Genomic DNA, 18,783 nt, shown 5'->3' on the forward strand with positions numbered 1-18,783 from the left:
GGCCATTGTGGGATCCTATCTCATTAACTGAAATGGGAGAATAAAACATCAAACAATCATAAAAATAATTTGGCACTGTGAAACCACTTAGGAGCAGCTGTCAAACAGGTTGGAAGATAAACTTCTAAATAAAAAGAATAGAGAAAGCTGCAGTGTCCTGCTGCAGGCCTCCTCGTGTTGTAGACCCCTGTGTCCTGCTGCAGGCCTCCTCACATTATAGACCCCTGTGTCCTGCTGCAGGCCTCCTCACATTATAGACCCCTGTGTCCTGCTGCAGGCCTCCTTGCATTTAGACCTCTTAATAATATGAAGTGCCCCTGCTTATGCAGAACAGGCCAGGCACTCCATATATGATATTGATTATGCCTTAACCCCAATTTAGTAAAGACCTACTCCTCCTTTTTCTAATCAGATATTGCAGAAGCAGTTTTCTGAAAGAGAAAAAAAATGTCCCTGATGCCCAGCCATATTTTATCTTGGAAGGCTGTGGCGGGAGATAGGGCTTTGTCTTGCCTGTCATTGTGGCTGGGAGCCCAGTTTTAGGATAGCAGGGCCCCTCTGGGGCTCTTCTCCAGCAGTTTCCATCCAGCGATTCAAAAACATACATCTTTATCAAGCTGTTGTTGTCAGACAACATTAGATAATTAATAGGCCATTTGTCAGCCTGCACAAAACACGTTAAAATCCCAAACACAATCAGGATAAATATAGTTGCTTGCTCTCTGAAGGCTTTTTGTTCTGTCATGCAGCCATTGCAGGCAGATATTTGCTATTAAACAAGACTCATTATTAATCACACCTAATGTTAATTAATTAACCGCCTCTGTGTATTGAGGGCTCTCTGTGACTTTCAATTGTTTTAAGAAGCTAATTGGTAACTCAGCAGTTTACATCTAAGTTACTATTTTACATTTCATTCATGCCAGGATTTTACTCAGTAAAATATATTTTATTTACATTTGAGAAATTTCCCATAAAAAGCCAGCATTTAAGAGTCTGTATACAATTATGCAAGAAATAATAGGACGATTAAAGCCATGGAAAATTAGGTAACTGCCTTCACTTTTTCCTAGGCCCCCAAAAAAACCAAACCAAACCCAGTGCCGTCGAGTCAATTCCAACTCATGGTGACCCGATATGAGATTCCTAGGCCCAGCCGATTAAAAATAATAATTGGATTTTGTACATTATTTTTTGAACCTCTTAGAAAAATAGAAATATTCAAATCTAATTTTTAGTAGATGATGAAAATAAGAATGATAACAAGGCTTAGCCAAGGAAATAGGTGTTTTGGTATCCATTCATTTCATTCATCCATTCAACAAATAAATGGCAAGTATGTGTTGGCAGCTCTAGGTCCTGTGGGAAACCTGAGCCCTGTGTAGGCAGCACAGCTCTGAGTGTTAGCTGTTCCAACCTGTCGGCTATTAGAATGCAGGGAGTCGACACTTAGATGCCCCTTTGTGTCTAGCACTATGTTCCCCTAATGATAAATGTTCCATTTATAGTCTTTGAACTGAATCAACAAATTCAAGTACAATGTCAATGTCTTCTAAATTCGGATCCACTCATGAAGGAGGATGTGTGACGTGATAGAGGGAAATTACTAATAATAACGGCAGTGTATTGACTATTTCCTCATCTTTGGCCCTAGTGGTTGGTGCGTAAATTTGAATAATAGTCGTATTAACTGGTCTTCCTTGTAGGCATATGGATATTATCCTGTCACTGACAGCGTTGTACTTCAGGATAGATCTCGAAACGTTCTTTTTGATGATGAATGAAACACCATTCCTCTTCAAGTTGTCATTCCCAGCATAGTAGACTATATGATTTTCCGATTCAAAATGGACAATACCAGTCCATTTCAGCTCACTAATGCCTAGGATATCGATATTTATGCGTTCCATTTCATTTTTGGCAATTTTCAATTTTCCCAGATTCATACTTCGTACATTCCAGGTTCCAATTATTAATGGATGTTTGCAGCTGTTTCTTGTCATTTTGAGTCGTGCCACATCAGCGAATGAAGATCCTGAAAGCTTTACTCCATCTACGTCATTAAGATTGACTCTACTTTGAGGAGGCAGCTCTTCCCCAGTCGTTTTTTGTCTGCCTTCCAACCTGGGGGGCTCATCTTCCAGCACTATATCAGACAATGTTCCGCTGCTATTCATAAGGTTTTCACTGGCTAATGCTTTTCAGAAGTAGACTGCTGGGTCTTCCTTCCTAGTCTGTCTTAGTCTAGAAGCTCAGCTGAAACCTGTCCTCCATGGGTGACCCTGCTGGTATCTGAATACCAGTGGCATAGCTTCTAGCATCACAGCAACATGCAAGCCCCCACAGTACGACAAACTGACAGATGGGTCAGGATCAGGCAGTGTTTCGTTCTGTTGTGCATAGGGTCGCTATGAGTCGGAACCGACTTGATGGGACCTAACAACAACAACAAACGGCAGTGTTGATGCATAATACATCTACGTAGCACATCTCAGTTTGCCAATGGTTTTCTTACGTATTTGCTGTTGTTAGCTGCTGTCTATTGGCTCCCAACTCATAGTGACCCCATGCGTAACAGAATGAAAACCTGCCCAGTCCTGTGCCACCCCCAGGATTGGTTGTTGACCAGATCATTGTGTTCCATAGGGTTTTCACTGGCCGATTTTTATAAGTAGATTGTCAGGCCTTTCTTCCTAGTCCATCTTGGCCTAGTAGAAGTGCTGCTGAATTCTGTCAGCATGATGATAACACTCAGGGCTTCCATGACATAGGGGTGGCGGCTGTCCGTGAGGTGCATTTTCTGGGAATTGAGCTGGGGTCTCCTGCACGAGAGAGGATAATTCTACCACTGAGCTGCCAACACCCCCAGTCTTATACATTAACTTCTTTAATTTTTTTAAACCTCTACATTATTCCTGTTTTACCAAGGAGGAAAATGTCTGTGTTTCTAGGTGAATTCAGGCTTCACCTCTAGCACCCAGCCTGGCCATGAGAGCAGTCTCACTCTGGTAGCCTACGAGGCTGTAGTTGGGCACACGGCATGAGCAATGGTGATGTGGCTTACTAAAGCATCTGACAATATGGGTTGATTCCTATTGGAAGGTTTGATCTGTTTACAGATTTTTTTATTGATGGCTATTTTTTGAAAAGGACACTGCAAGGGATCCCATATGTACAAAAAGGATTACTAGAGATTTTAGTACTTTGAGAAGAGAAGTCATTTGGGAATTTCATCACATATGTAGGGAAGCAGCTGGAAGGAAAAAAATAGTTCATCTCTGTGCTTTATGCCTCGTCATAAGGCAAATCATGTCTATTTTAAAATAAACATGCCTACATGGATTTTTTTAACACATTTATTATGAAAATATTTTAAATGTCTTTTATAACTCTTATTTTATGTAATTATTAATCTTTTACTATTTAAGTACTAGATATTTTATACCAAGTGTATTTAATATAGAAATTAAAAAAAATCACCTTCGTAATGACCAATAATCATGCACACTAAAGATATAACTTTACACTGTAGCATACAGAATATAATAGATGGTAGTAATATTGTTCACTGTGACCTGGAATATTTTCCTTCACCATATCAGGAAGCTTGTAGAAATAGGCATGAGAAAGAACTGGGAAATTTGCCATAGTTGGTGACATGGACGAGGGAGTACCTGGAGATACATGTAGCATTAAACAAGCAAGCAGACATGTAACTAACAAAAGACCCAAGAGTCAAACCAAAGTCTTCTACCTACTTTGCCTTCTTTCTGTACCCACTGGAAGCCTGGTCACAGCTAAGATGTTATAGTATTTTCGTAATGTGTATTCCTATTTATTTTTGTAAGCAGACTTTCTTATATTTGTATCAAGAGACGGTTTTTTTTTTTTTTTTTTTTAAGGTGGAGTAAGATGCTTTGCTGTTGATATTGCATTTCAATTTTGCTTTCACCATTTCAACTCTAAGGTCCAAATGGGAGTATGTGTGTGTGTGTGTAAAGTGAAGCATTTTCCGTCTAAATACATATGGCATGGAAGGCTCACGCACACACGCACACAACAACTGCAGAGCTTAAACTGTTTTATCCTTGTTGAAGTGCTGTTGTTGAATTATATGTAGGGTGGAGAAAGATGACTGGATTGAAAAATGTCCTTTAGCTAACAGAGATCTAGGTTGGAATTTAACTTAAACCACTCTGAGTGATATTCCAGAGGCTTTTATTGCTGGAAATAATATTGAATGGAAAACAGTTACACTAAGTGGAAATATTTTACATCATAGGTTGCCATACTGTAGATTACAATTACATGGCTTTTGCACTCAGTTCCCATTATGAGCTTGTGAAAGATCCTTTTCTTATACACAGTCTTGGCTTAATTCATTGTAATAGCTCCTGACACAGAGCCTTCACGGAAGTCCAGCTTTTACTCTTTCAAGGTAAGCTCAGTGGTATGTGTGTGTCAGGAAGCGGGAAGATTGGCCACGTTGACTAAAGCTATTATCAGGATCTGTGCATTTCCACACTGTCTCTGAAGTAAAAAATGAAGGCTCCTTCAAGAGAGCACAGCGTGACTTCTCCAACTGTCTTCTCTGGCCCCTTTTTTTGTCATCATCATCATTTTTTTTTTTTCTTTTTGTCCTGAAGATGTAAGCTGCTGTTGTCTGGAGGGGGAGGAAACGGTTTTTCCTAGTGATGTTAATTTCAAGGCTGAGTAGTCTCCAGTCACCAGGCCTTGCTGGAACTATCCTTGAGATTTGCCTGAAGGCAGCAGGGGCCCATTCGTCTCACCTGCAAGGAACACGGTTTTAGGAAAATCACAAGAACTTTCGGAAGGTTTTGAAACTAGCACCTTAGTGTCCTTGGATTTAGACTGCTTATTTGGTAATTTTTGTGGTGACTTTCTTCCTGGTGGTGTGTGTTTAAAGCATTAAATTGTAAACTTCCTGTATACTCTTCAAAGCTTTCTACTTAAGCAGTCAAATAGATTTATGTCAGTGTTTTCAGCATGACACATAATTTAGAAATATATATATATATATTTTTAAAAAAACTATACGATCAAGATACAAACCAGAAAAAAGAATTTTTTTTAAGACCATAATGCTATTTTAGCGGGAAATATTCTTTATTCCCTCGACATGGTAAGAAGCTGCTCTTGTCCAGATTATGAGTTGTGAAACCCTGCTTCAGACATAAAATTAAGCCAAATTGTTGAAATGTTGTTGAGACATAACTTTTCTCCCTAGAGTGAGTTCTTTGTTGTAGAGAGAATAAGAAAAAAATACGGCAGCAGCGGTCTCACTGCGCTATTCTTACAGAGAAAGAAGAAAATGGGAGCAAATCTACTACTCAAGTTTATACGTGCTCTGCAAACTCTTTGACCTCCAGTTTATTCTGATGGCATTAAGGAAAATGAGGATTTCAGTCAATCACAGCTGGTGGTTTGGCTTTATTTCCCCTTCTCTGGTAGTATCTCATCCTATATTTATTTACATGCTGCCTGAGACACACATGCATGTTGTCGGATAATGAGATATTCAACATGGCTTAAATTAAAAAAAAAAAAAAAATATTAAGCTATTTCCAAACAAGAAATAATGCTGAGAGAAAATTTGTATTAGCTTGATTGATTATCTTATTTTAATCCATATTAAAGCTTTAAGTCTCTAGGCGTGGCTCTTTACTTCTAACACCTCATAAATTACAGCTATAATGAAGCAGTCATTTATCCTGAGCTGATGATAAATGGCTTGCCCTAGGAGGAACTAAAGAATAGGCAAGTAGATCATTTTCATATTTGGTGAAAACAATATTAAGTACCCAGACCTCAGTGATTGCCCTAATAAATGAATAATCTGAGGTGAGGGGCTTGGCAGTCAGTGTAAAAAATAACCTGAGCTTTCTCTGTCATTTGTCAGGCTTTGCTATGACAGCATGCATTATGGGTAAATGAGCAATCAGCAAGAACTATGTTATGGCTGGGATGTTTTTGAGAAATTTATCATATGCATTGCTTGGTACCTTAAGACCTTAAGGCTTAATGGCTATAGTGCATGACTGCAAGTGAGCACAGTGCCTATTTACCATGGTATGCTTCATTTGTGCGCCATCTCTCACCTGAAGGAAAGAAAAGACCTTTCCTTAGCGAGCTCCGTTTGGCTTTGGTTTTAAAACTTTGAAGTCCTATGCAGATGATGCTCTATCTCGACATGGCTAGACACTATTGCTGCTGGATTACCTTATGGAGATTTTGGATATCTGAATTCAAATAAAACTTCAGGGTTGGAAATTTACTAGTGTGTGAGGACGTTAGCGGTCTGGATTCCAATGTACCTGGAGCCAATCGTATTATGGAAATTGGAATTGCTTCCTGATAATGTTATTAAATATTTAACGGTATTTAAGAGTTAAATAGGAGTCTCTAGGTGGCGAAGATGACTAAGTGCTGGGCTACTGACTGGAAGGTTGGCTGTTCGAATCCACCCCAAGATGCCTTGGAAGAAAGTCCTGAAAATCTACTTCTGAAAGATTGTTATTGTTGTGTGATGTTGAGTTCGTACCGACTCATAGTGACCCTATATGACAGAGTAGAATTACCCCATAGGGTCTCCTAGGATGTAATCTTTATTGGAGCAGATTGCCAGGTCTTTTCTCCTGAGGATTACAGCTATTGAAAATCCTATGGAGCAGTTCTACTCTGAAACACATGGGGTCACCACAAGTTGGAATTGACTCAGCAACTTTTTTTTTTTTTTTTTTTTGTAGGAGTTAAATGAGGTTTCTACCACCCTACTCTACCAAACAGTTGATCTCTTTATTACTGAACTGGAAATAATCAGGAGTGCTGGTGGTCAAGAACTTGGCTGCTAACCAAAAGGTCAGCTGTTGGAATCCACCTACTGCTCATTGAAAAACCTATGGAACAGTTCTACTCTGTCCTATAGGGTTGCTGTGAGTCAGAATCGATGCGATAGCAACAGTTTTTAGTTGAGATGTGAATGCCTCACTGGAATTATGCAATATGTTATGACAATATCTGGCTCATTTTGCTTTGCTGCAATACATAGCACAAAATGGAGCCAGTATCCAAACTCCCCTCCCCAGCCCAGGTATCTCACACCCACTCCCTTGCCCCATTCTTGCAAAGCTGATTCTGATATACTTGATCATGGAGAATGTGGCTTTACCAGTGACTCTGAGGCCATAATATTCAGAATTTACAGGCAGCTTTGAAGTTAGGTACACATCAAATTCAAATTCTGCATTTATCCCAAGTTGGATAAATTTGTTCATTAGCTACTCTGGGTATAATTTTCTTCCTGTATAAAACAGTGAAAATATCTTGAAGGATTGTTGTATGGAGTAAATGAAATAATATATAGATATTGCTCAGTATGTGATGGGTGATCTATAAATATTAAGTTAGTTCCATGTCTTCTTAACCCTGGTCAGGCACCTAAGCATTCTCAATGTTCATAGTGTATATGGCATTTTAGAAGACACTGTATCAAAGCCAGTTGCTTGGTATATTAGAGCATGGGGCCAGTGAAATAGATTCAATGACATAAAAGCATCTGTGACTGTCTACCATGGGTCTGATTCTAATGATGACCTAAAGATTGCCCTCGTCTTTGATCACCTGCACCATTGTTAAGGACCTCTGATTTCTCCCCTCCCCTCACTCTCATCCACAGTACTTTCCAGTTATCTTTCTAGAATATAGATCTATCATGTCATGCTCTTGACTTCTAGATGCCAAGCTATTTTAGCATCTCAAACAAGGTTTCCTAACATGCCCCAGACCAACCATTTCCAGTTCATCTCAGCCTCCTCCTTTATGCCTGTACACCAGCTAGGCAGAACTCCTCCCAGTTCTTCAGTATATAAGTCACATGATGCTTTGCTTAGATGTACTTCTTCCCACACTGCTGTCTTGGAACAGCAAAATTCTCGTTCAAGATACAGTTCAAATTTCAGCTCTACTGTGTAGATTTCTTCAGTCTCCTGTGTTGTTTCTCTTTGGTGTTCCCTGAGTATTTTATGTTTAATAGCCCACTCATCATATGTGTTGTAACTATCTGTTTATATGCTCTGTTTCCCAGAATTTAGTGTGGTGCCTGGCTTGCCATAGGTGCTTTATAAACATGGGCCCAGTGAGAGATATTCTGCCTCTCTTTGATCACCTTAAACTCTAAGTCAAAGAAACTTTCAGCAGGGAAGAGAATGGATGACCACACAGTCCTTCATGTGACCTCACCCTACAGATCCCCACCCCTTGTATGACATACTTATTCCCCCCAATCAATGAAAACTCATGAAATGCCTGATTTCTTCTGAAAACTGAATGAGAGGTTGAGTTTTATAGGAGGACAACTTGAGGGAGAGTGTAGGTGGATTGGGAGAACTCCAGAGCCTGGGTGGCATCAAAAGTATTTAATTTTTGAACTCCTGGGCTCTGGATGGTCATAAGTCAAAGTACTAGGTAGTTCAAGGAAATTTTACCAAGACCTCATGGGGTGAGGAAGTCCACAACTAAGTTCCAGTTTCCACATAAAATGAAGGGGTTGGATTCCAGTTTTTAACATATAAATTCTCTTTTTCATAACATGAAAAAAATCATAGACCTTTCAGTATTTATTGATTGACAATATCATACTGAAAAAAATATACTGAGAGTTCAATAACACTTCTAATTAATTTTGAATGTAGTGAACCACAACATGTGCAGTGAGTGCCTAAAGCTTGATGAATCCCCGAATGAGCCATCCTGATGGGGTATGGGAAATGGTACTGTACAGTGGTTAAGAACATGGGCTTTGGAGTCAGCCCGACTTGGGCTCAACACCAGGTGTGTGCAATCATGGGCAACTCTCTCAGCTTTAATTTCCTCATCTGCAAAACACAGTGATATCAATCTCACAGTGGGTGGTGGTGTAGGATTTAAGATAATGAAGCTGAAGATAAAGCACAACATCCAGAACTAGTACCACTCAATAAATTATCAGGAATGGAAGCCTGGTTTAGCAGGAAAGATGCCAAGCTCTGTGACGTGAACTCAGAACAAGGTGGCTGTATGGGAGGATCAGCATTCTTTGTGTAATTAGAGTGAAGAATGCCTGCCAGGGGAGCTTGGTGGGGTGTGTTTTGGGGCCTGTAGGGAAGAATGGGTTGTGATATGAAGCATCTGGCAAAAGCCTTTCTTGATGTGAGAACTGAGAGTCCTCATAGGATTTGAGAGTGAGGGTGACTTGATTAAAATGATGCTTCTGGAAGTGTTAAAAGGATTTGAAACTAGACTGGGTAAGAGAGCCTGAGGCAATACAGAAGTTGAAGATGTTTCTAAAGTTATCATCCATCAGCACAAAGGAAGAGTCCTGAGATGCAGTTATGGGAAATCTGTAAAAGAGTGAGTTTGGGGATGAAAGTTGGGAGATTATAAGAATTTTTTATTTGGTGGAACTTATGAATGGAAAGAGCTCAGGAAAGCTGGGGCTACAATGTAGTGTTGAGAGTTCTCCTCTGTCTTCAGAGAGAAGTGAATTCTTATGAGCAGTTGGAAGGACATCCTCACTATGACTGAAAAGGATTGCTGAAAACAAAAACAAAAACACACAGCTTTGATTGAATCCTACAGGGTTTTCTGGGGGGAGGGCAAGCAGCAGACCCAGTGTTGTAGGTGGGGAAGCAGCAGACAGGGGAAAAAGTTCATTTTTTTCCGGGAGAGTGTAGAGAGGGCACCAGCCTGATCAAAACAGGGGAATCAAGACTAGGATGAAAGCCAGTGGGTTAGATGGGGTGGAGGCTGTTGACAATGTCAGAGAAGGACGTTTGGTGGATCGAAAGTCAGGATTTTAGCCTCAGAAGTTTGAGGGCAGACAGAGGAGGTGTCCTGGTTTTTTTGTTTCTATGAGACTTAATACTGTGTTTGGCCCTTAAAGTGGCCAAAGAAATTACAATATAAACTTATGATTATTTAATGCAGATATATTTGCTCAGGTAACATTATTAAATTTTAGGGGAGGTTACTAAATTATTAAATTATAAGGTCACTATGAGTCAAAATTGATTGGACGGCAACAGGTGGAACAGGTAGGCGAAGCTGGAGGTATACCTCTTCCGCCTTCCCTTCCTTTCACATAATAGGTAGCCAATAAATATTTATGAGTGAGTGAGGGAAATGAAGGGACATAAAGAGCCTGCTTAGACATAGCGGAGTGTTTGGTGGTGGGTGTTTGGAAGAAAGTCAAGGAGCTAGAGGTTGGAAACCACCCAGAGGCACCTTGGAAGAAAGTCCTGGCCATCTGCTTCTGAAAAATTTAGCCATTGAAAACCCTATGAAACACAGTTCTACTCAAACACACATGGGGTCACCATGAGCTGGAATCAATGGCACCTGGTTAATCAAATAACTGCAATACAAAGCAATCTACTAGGGCCATAAGTATGCTACTTCATTTGGCCAATTCTATGTTCAGGGTCAAAAATTGTGAATGGAGAAAAAAATGAAAGCTTCATGGATAGTGGTTATTCCCAAGTTGTGGGGCTCCTTGAGTCTAGGAAAGGGAGAAGGACATCAAAGGGGCCTGGAACCTTCATCTGCTGTAATCTCTCTTTTAGGAAACTTGCTATTTATTTGGTTTGACTGATTTCCTTTCTCCTCTCACTAAAAATGTCAGTGGTTACTGTGTCTACAGCCTCTGTAATATATGATTCTTCAGCATGAAACATCTAAAGCTTTCTTTTCTGGCATGGAAGAAATTAAGTTAGTACTCCTACCTAATTGGGATGCTTACCTATGTGCTATGGATTTTTATGTTTTGTTACTATCTGTTATAGCCTTTGGGCTTACTAGAAGACAAAAGCAGAAGATTAAAGCTCTGATTCATGTTTTAATGGCATATGGAAGTTACTCTTGAGAAGTGTAACTGAGCTGAAAAATCTTAAAAGCATCATTTACTCCTGATTTCTCCATCTGCCAAAACCTTATTTATATTTGATATAATGGTAGACAAATACATTGGAACAGTTTAAGTTAAAGTATTTCTATGTGGATATAATACCATGATGTTATCTGCATAATATAATATCTCAGCATTTACTTAAAATAAATGCTGTCTGCCTTCTCTGTGCCTTTCTTTTTTTTTTTTGACAGAGACAGGATTCTTGGGTTGGTGAAATAGGCATATTCTCACTAATATATGTCAGTAAATGTGGCAGCGGACTTATATTGGCTCGGAATTTTAAAACTGGGGTGAATTAAAACATTTTACCCTAAACACCTAAAGTATTGCTCTGTAATAGATTTTATTATCATTGTATAATTTTTTATTTGTTACAAATTCATTGCCAAGCAGCATAGAAATGCGAATATATTGGTCGTGCTCCTTCAGAGGTGAAGGTCCTGCTCAAGGCATGGATGCCTTGAATTTGTCCTAGAGGGCTGTGGATTCTGTCTGTCCACCCTCCCTGCCAGGTTAAGCCATTATGTCAGTCAGCTCAGGAAATGGCTGCGCCTGTGTCTACGAAGGCTCTCCAGAGCAAACTCCAGTATGGTTAGACTCATTGTTGTCTGCGTTCCTCTTGTCAGTGCAGTTTCTGTTCCTCTAGGTGATTTGAAGCATTTGGGAAATCACTTGTGCACCTAAGGCATCGTTAGCTCCACAAATAGGAGAGATCGTCTGGTCTCTTTAATGGGCTGAAATTTTCTCAATGATCCTGGCATTTAATCCTTGGTAGACCACCCAACGTGCATTTCTCTATGTATCCAGAGGTGATTACTTGACCCTTAGGTCTGGGGTGAGCTGTCTGAACTGGTGGAGAGAAGGGGCTTGATGTGTTTGACTTCTCACTTCCCCCTCCCAACACTAGTCAAAGTGTTTTTTTTTTTTCCCGATGTTTTGGAAGACATGGTGTTTGTCCCTGAAAATGAGAAACAACAACACACCTCTTTAAAAGTGTGAGAATTGTACCTTGCCTTACAATAACTAAAATCTTGAAAATTCACTCAATAGTAAATTATTTGGAGTGTCATCTCCAGTCACTCCTTCCTAGCACCTTAAATGCCAGCAGGCTGCAGTCTTCCTCTAATCCTTTGCTCATTGGGTACCCCCTGTCTGGAATGCCTTTCTTGACCTCCGCCTGGCAGAGCATACTCACCTTTCAAGTCTTCCTCCATGAAGCCTTCCTTGCACCCGGTAGGGGCTCCTCACTCTTCCTTCTTTCATGGTCATCTATTAAAGCACTCAGCGTCCTAGAGAGAAGGCTTCCCACATCCTGAGCTACGTAGATCAAGGATAGTTTTCCTAATTATTATTTTTTATTATATAATGCTTGATATATCAAAAGCAATATATGTAACAGTATATAAAGCATATATGTAAGCAATGGAGTATAAAAATAACTGTGAGTTCAGTACCTAACTTAAGAACTAGAACAGAACCAAGTCCTTGGATCTCCCCACTTGGATCTTCCCTCTCCCCTGTCCCTTGCCTCCCCCTAGAGGTAGCCACTCCCCTAAACTTTGAGTTTATTATTTCCCTACTTAAAAATGGTTTTATTGCTTACATGTATTCCTAAACAATATATTGTTTGGCTTTGCTCGTTGAGTTTTTAAAAAAATAATCGTCTGGGTCTTGCTTTTTTTCATTCATTATTTGGTTTCTAAGATCCATCCATATTGTTTATTTTCACTGTTCAATAATATTTCATTGTGTCACCTCCGGAGCCTTGGTGGCACAGTGGTTAAGCACTCAGCTACTAACCAAAAGATCAACAGTTGGAACCCGCCAGCTGCTCCTTGGGAGAAAGATGTTGCAGTCTACTTCCATAAAGATTACAGCCTTGGAAACCCTATGTTCTATAGGGTCCCTATGAGTGGGAATCGACTCCATGGCAATGGATTTATGTGACCAACCATACCACAGTTTACACATTCATTCTCTCATGAATGGGCATTTGGGTTTGCAGTTTTTTGGCGTAAACGATGCTTACGTAAACATCTCAAACATGTCTTCTAGTAAGTATATGCTTCATTTAGGAGTGGAATTGCTATGTCAAGGGATATAGCTCAAGATGGTGCTATATTGTTTTTAAAAGCAATGTCAATTTACACACACATCAGCCGTATGTAAGAGGTTCTGCATTCTTTACTTATTTCTATTACTTGGTAATGTCATACTGGCTAATCTAAGAGGTGTAAAATACTATCTTATTAGCCTTAAGTTGAATTTTTCTGATTATGAAAGGGGTTGAGTCCCTTTTCAGTATTTATGGGGCTTTTAGGGAGATCCTGTTGGTGACTCGGATCTATTTTTCCACTGGGTTTTTGTCTTATTTAGTTTAGAAGTTTTTTTTAAATATATTCTGTACAATAATCCTAGGTTAATTACATGTTTTTCAAATATCTTCTAGCTTGTAGCTTGTCTTTTTCCTTTCTTTATTCTATCTCTCAATGAACAGCAGGTCTCCCTTTTAATGTAGTTAGTTTTATCAGTCTTTTCTTTTATGGTGAGCAATTTATATATCTTGTTTGAGATTTTGTTTAATTTGTGTTTTAATCCCTGCCCCCAGCACCGAACCCAGATTCAGGACCATAAATTTTGGTTGAAAAAAATGAATTTGTAAATAATATAGCCAGAGGATTAATAAATAATTTGTTTCAGTTGCCAAACTCACATGATTTTTAATTACTGCATCAAGCCTTATGTATTGGAAGACGATACCCAGCCAGAACCTACACATCTCTCCTTCAAGGGCTGCTTGTGGCAACACTGCAGTGGGCCGCTGTCCCACCCGTATCACCTCGCTGTTTCTGTGTGCACAGCCTGGAACTTCCAAATGCTTTCCCTGAGCCTGCCTGGCCCGAGCATGGGGTGGGTCAGAAGTGTGAGGAATTACATCCCCTGGGGTTAGCTTTCAACAAATGACTGATGGGAATTGGTGGATAAAACCTCCATCTCCCTCATCTCTGCTGTGCTGACCTACACTGTTTCCCAGAGTTGCCCAGGGGTAACTTGCTTGATAACATACCCTTAGTTGACTTCTGGTCTTTCTCTGGCTCACTGCCTTGCTCACTTCCCTTGTTTCCTGGGATCACCTCTGAAAAACTACTTGCTCTCAAATGCTTGGCTCAGGATTTGCTGGTGCAACTTAAAATATTCGAAAGTGAATTCTTGACTCAGGGACTTAAGTACTTGTGGCTTAAGGTTGGATAAACATACCTTTCTTTTAAAAAACTGTTCTTAATGTTATCCTACTCTTGGGAGGTTATCACTATGTGAATTGCAGAGTGAGAAGGTGTGTAGTTTAGGGATTAAGTATGTGGGCAGAGGAGCTAAATTATCTGGGTTTGCATCATTACATCATTATAGACTCACCTAACACCTCTGCCTTAGTTTCCTTACCTGTGAAGTGGTAATGACAATAATGCCTACCTCATGGGCTGTTGTGAAGGTTAAATGAGTTAATGCAAGCGAAGTGCTAAAACTAGTGTTTATTGTTGTTGTTAGCTTCTGTCAGGTAGGCTCCCAACTCATGGCCACCCCATGCACAATAGAATGAAATGCTTCCCAGTCCTGTACCACCCTCACGATCAATTGTGGAATGGACTGTTTTGATCTATAGGTTTTTCACCGGGTTATTTTCAGAAGTAGATTGCTAGGCCTTTGTTTGGCTCATGGTAAATGCTCAAGAAGTTAATTATGCCATGTACCTTCCTGAAGCCATTGAAAATAACACATCCCTTGATACATTTTAGGAGGATGAGATGGTTGGGTATTCTTGTCATTCTATATTATATATTATATAATTATTATTTTTATACATATATTGTATAATCATTGCACTTAGGTTCTGCTGAGTTCTGGTTGCATTATTTAAAAATAATTTTTCAATTGTTTTTAGAAAAAAGTTTCAATTTCGTAAGTGTTGAACTCTTCTCTGAGATTATAATGCTTTAGTTGGATCCCCTTTTAGTGCTGAGGGAGAAGGAAAAATGCCAAATGAAAACAGATTTCTCTGTAAATCTATACTTTTCATTTTCCTTTAATTCAGAATACCTTTACTCTTATGTGCTGGGGGTTACAGGGGGAGAAGGGGGAAGTACATAAAGAAGGTTTTTGTCCCCAGGAATAGCATTCCAGAAAGCTTGACTCTGTTAAATGGATGGAGTTGTAATTTGAATCTGTGTGGTTACCAAAGAAGGTGCTTCCATGAGCATTTTGTTGACTAATCTTTGATATCCTTCAGTGAATCTGACTGGGATTTCCTAAACTTTTCCTATGACTGATAATTGCAAAGGAATGAGTAGTTGGATGTCACCCACAGCCTTTAACAGTATGACTTACCGTATAAAAACTAGACTTTATCAGAGACCCACATTCATAGATTGATCTGGTATTAACATATTTTTCTTGTGTTGGACAGTATTTGGGGCACAGCTCAGTTTAATGGCAAGTGAACCAGATTTTAAGTCAGAATATCTGGCATTGTCTGTCCCTTAATTAGATTTGTGACATTGGGGCAAGTTACTTTAATATTATTAGCTTTGGTTTCCTCATCTGGGAGATGAGGAAAGCAATGAAATCTAGTTTGTAGACTTGTATAAGTGATGAAGTGGAATAAAAAACTGTGATTGCTTCTTAAGGAGGTTTTTTTTTTTTTTTTTTCTTTTTACTCATGAAGGTTTTAAATTATTATTCTAAAATTTTTTAGTCAGAGTATAACTGTAGCAAAGTAATTTTATCTAATATCTTTCCTTTATCTTCTCTATGGTTCTGGAAAGATAATTATCCTTTAAAATGCTTGTCCTAGTGAATAATAAAATAATCTTATTATGCAGGCAAACTTAGTTATTCCATTTGAATTGATTCGGTCTCCTAAATCAAAACATAAAATAAAAGTTTATTGAGATAAATAATTAGTGAAAATTTTGATACTTGTAATCCATAATTATTTGTTTTTCAAAGTTATTCATTTATCCAGTTCTGTCAATCAACACATAGTTATTGAACCCAACTATGTGCTACTTAGTCATTGCGCTAGACTCCAAAAAATGGTTGAAAGAGAGAATTTCTGTGTGGCTATATGGTATTAATGTCAAAAGAGAAAACACAAATTTCAGCAGTTTTTTGCTAATCCAAATCACACCAAAGAAATTGACATGCGGAAAAGTCATTTAGCCCAAATTTCCCTTTTCTTTTTCCTGCATATAGGCAGAACCAAGTATGAAATATGAGCACAATACCATATTTCTTTCTCAGTTACGTAAACAAAGACATGCACACAAATGAAGGGGTATGGATCTTCTTACTATATTCAGAAATAGCCAGTCATATACAGTCTGTTTGCTACGTCAACATAATATGAAAGATAATTGAAATTCCAGCAAGTGCCTACGTTATTAACAGTGAGTTGATGCCGTTATAATCTTGTAAACATCCAGATGAATACAGCCGGATATATTGAAGAATGATTAAGTGTTTAACTTACTGTAGTGCTTAATAATATTACCATTTTCGTCCATTATTGGAATAGTGTATCTGCTTGAATTAATGTTTATAATGGTGCTTTACTGCTATTGTCTGCTTGTTTTTAACCTGATTTATGTGGTTAGCAGACCAAATGCAATTTACAGTGTATTTTTTCAATAAATGCAGCTTAGTAGAAGCACAGGTCCTTCTGAACAAACTTTGAATAAAAAGATTAAAGATTCAAAATACAATGGCTTGGGTCCTCTAATTGTCTGTAGTGATAAAATATATATGTTTCAAAAGGGAAACGTGGGTTCACCAGAAAAAAAACAGACACATAATCCAGAGGCCAGTTGCTGGCAGAATTTCTTAGTTTGATGTGATTCTCCCTTTGACAGTTCTCCTAAGGTAGGTTATTTTGGAGAAAACATATGTTTCCATTTTCTCTCCCTCTGCTTCCCTCTGAGTCCCCAGGCTCCACTAGGGTCACAGAAACATTAAGGCTTTTGTCACTGTGATTAATAGCTCTTAAGATCATCTTTAATTCACTCACTAATGACTGAGGGTCTTTCTGCTCTCCAAGTAATCGGGTGATATATGAGCCGATAGTACACCTTGTGGCAGAGGTGGAACTCATTCAGGCAATGCAAATATTGTCACGGGAACAAATGTTTTCCCTGTTAATAAAAATTAATGAATTCTACCCAGGAGCTAGTTTAGGAAGCTGTGGTGGAGGAGCTCCAAGCACAAATAACTTCTTACTGCTAAGAATCACTTACGTATCTTTTCTGGATAGAGAAGAAGACCGTAGTTGCTGTCTAGTCCTACATTTCCAGAAGTGATGAAACAATGGCAAACCAACTTAACCGTAGAAATACACTGTGTTTGCAAATCAATCTCTCAGGTTCTTGAGTGTATTTAGAATTGGGAGCTTCGGCATCTTATTTGTTGTAACCTTAGTTAAACTGCAGGCTGCTTGGTTAAACCCCAGTGCTCTGCTGACCGAATGAATACATTCCTCTCTACATAGCCTAGTTAAGACCAAGAATTATAGTGGTCAGCGTTTATAACTATAAAATGATGTAATGAAATTTAAATTCGAAAAACTCCTTGTAACACATCATAAAAGATTGATGAAACAGACTGGGGATTAATAAGAGGTTTGAATAGTTTTGAAAGCAAAAACAGAAAGAAGGAAAAAAAAAACTTTTGTTAACTCTATATTTCTAGAATTCTTTAAAAATAAAAACATCGCCTTTCTTAAAAATTTGCCTCACATCATTAAAGCTTTTTCTCGAAGACTTCCACCTGAACTCTCAGCTCATTTTGTAGGATAATCAGCGTACAATATTGTGAGAAGGTGCGCTTGCTCTTTATGTATGGAAACTTACTGTAGAGCGAAATTGGTTGTCTTTTTGTTTCATTTTGATAGTCCATGATTTTTTCTTCTAGTGACCAAAGCCATTGTCTCAATGGGATAAATATTTCTGGAATAGCTCCCAGTCCTCCCCCGATCATTTACATCTTATAACAAGAAACAGTAAACTTTTAAAAGACATTATTTCACCTCTCCACAGTGCTTATCTACAAAGGAACATATTAGTGAGGGAAAAAAAAAGCTCAACTTGTTACTATTATTTCTGGTAGACACCCAAGGAGAGTAGCTAATTTGTTCTTCATCAATGCCAAGGACAAAAAAAAAAAAAAAAAACTGAATTATGCATTTATATTGCTTCCAAAGTGTGCTTATTTCCCCCAGAATGTTTAAATGAAGACATTGAATTTTTAACTGTATGTTTTGAATATTCTCTCAGATGCCATTTGGACAATTTTTAAATGAATTCAATTTTTCGAATACTAAAGGACACATGATATCAATTATTGAAATAAACTGAATTTTTAAAGTAGTAAAGGAAACATAAAATTAACTTTTAGTTAAGTTTTGAAACTGAAGAATGAGTATAACTGACGAAGTTATTTATTCTCCCCCCAATCCTAAGTAAAAAATAAGCCATCCCTTTTTTTTCCCGAAGTGAATTCAGAATAACTCTCCTATGTTCGACTTGGAAATTGGAGGATTTTTCTCCAGTTTGGTGCTTCTCCAAATGTGGTGCTTGGATCGTCTATATTCAAATGGCTTGAGGTGTCTCACCCCGCAGTCACACTGATTCTCTGGGACAGGACCTGGGTATTTGCATTTTAATAAGCAAATCAAATAATTCTAACACAAAGGTTAAGAACTACTGCTGTCAATGTTTTTGGGAGAAATTCCATTGTGGCCACACTGAAAAATATATATAGCCTGTTTTTTT

General features: G+C 38.6%; 1 protein-coding gene across 9 annotated transcripts in view; it reads left to right on the plus strand.

Annotated features, from left to right (window-relative positions):
* The window catches only part of MECOM (MDS1 and EVI1 complex locus), a 632,261-nt gene that overhangs the window by 239,021 nt on the left and 374,457 nt on the right, over positions 1–18,783 (plus strand). Inside the window, exon 1 of one of the 9 annotated variants that reach the window (XM_049867274.1) lies at positions 5,652–6,879. The exons of the other annotated variants lie outside the window; for them this stretch is intronic. The gene's annotated coding sequence lies outside the window, so the exon portion shown is untranslated. Of the gene's footprint in view, positions 1–5,651; positions 6,880–18,783 lie in introns of those variants that run through there. 9 annotated transcript variants of the gene reach the window in all.

The sequence above is a fragment of the Elephas maximus genome, chromosome 23 (assembly GCF_024166365.1).
Source record: "Elephas maximus indicus isolate mEleMax1 chromosome 23, mEleMax1 primary haplotype, whole genome shotgun sequence".
In the NCBI taxonomy this organism is placed as follows: domain Eukaryota; kingdom Metazoa; phylum Chordata; class Mammalia; order Proboscidea; family Elephantidae; genus Elephas; species Elephas maximus.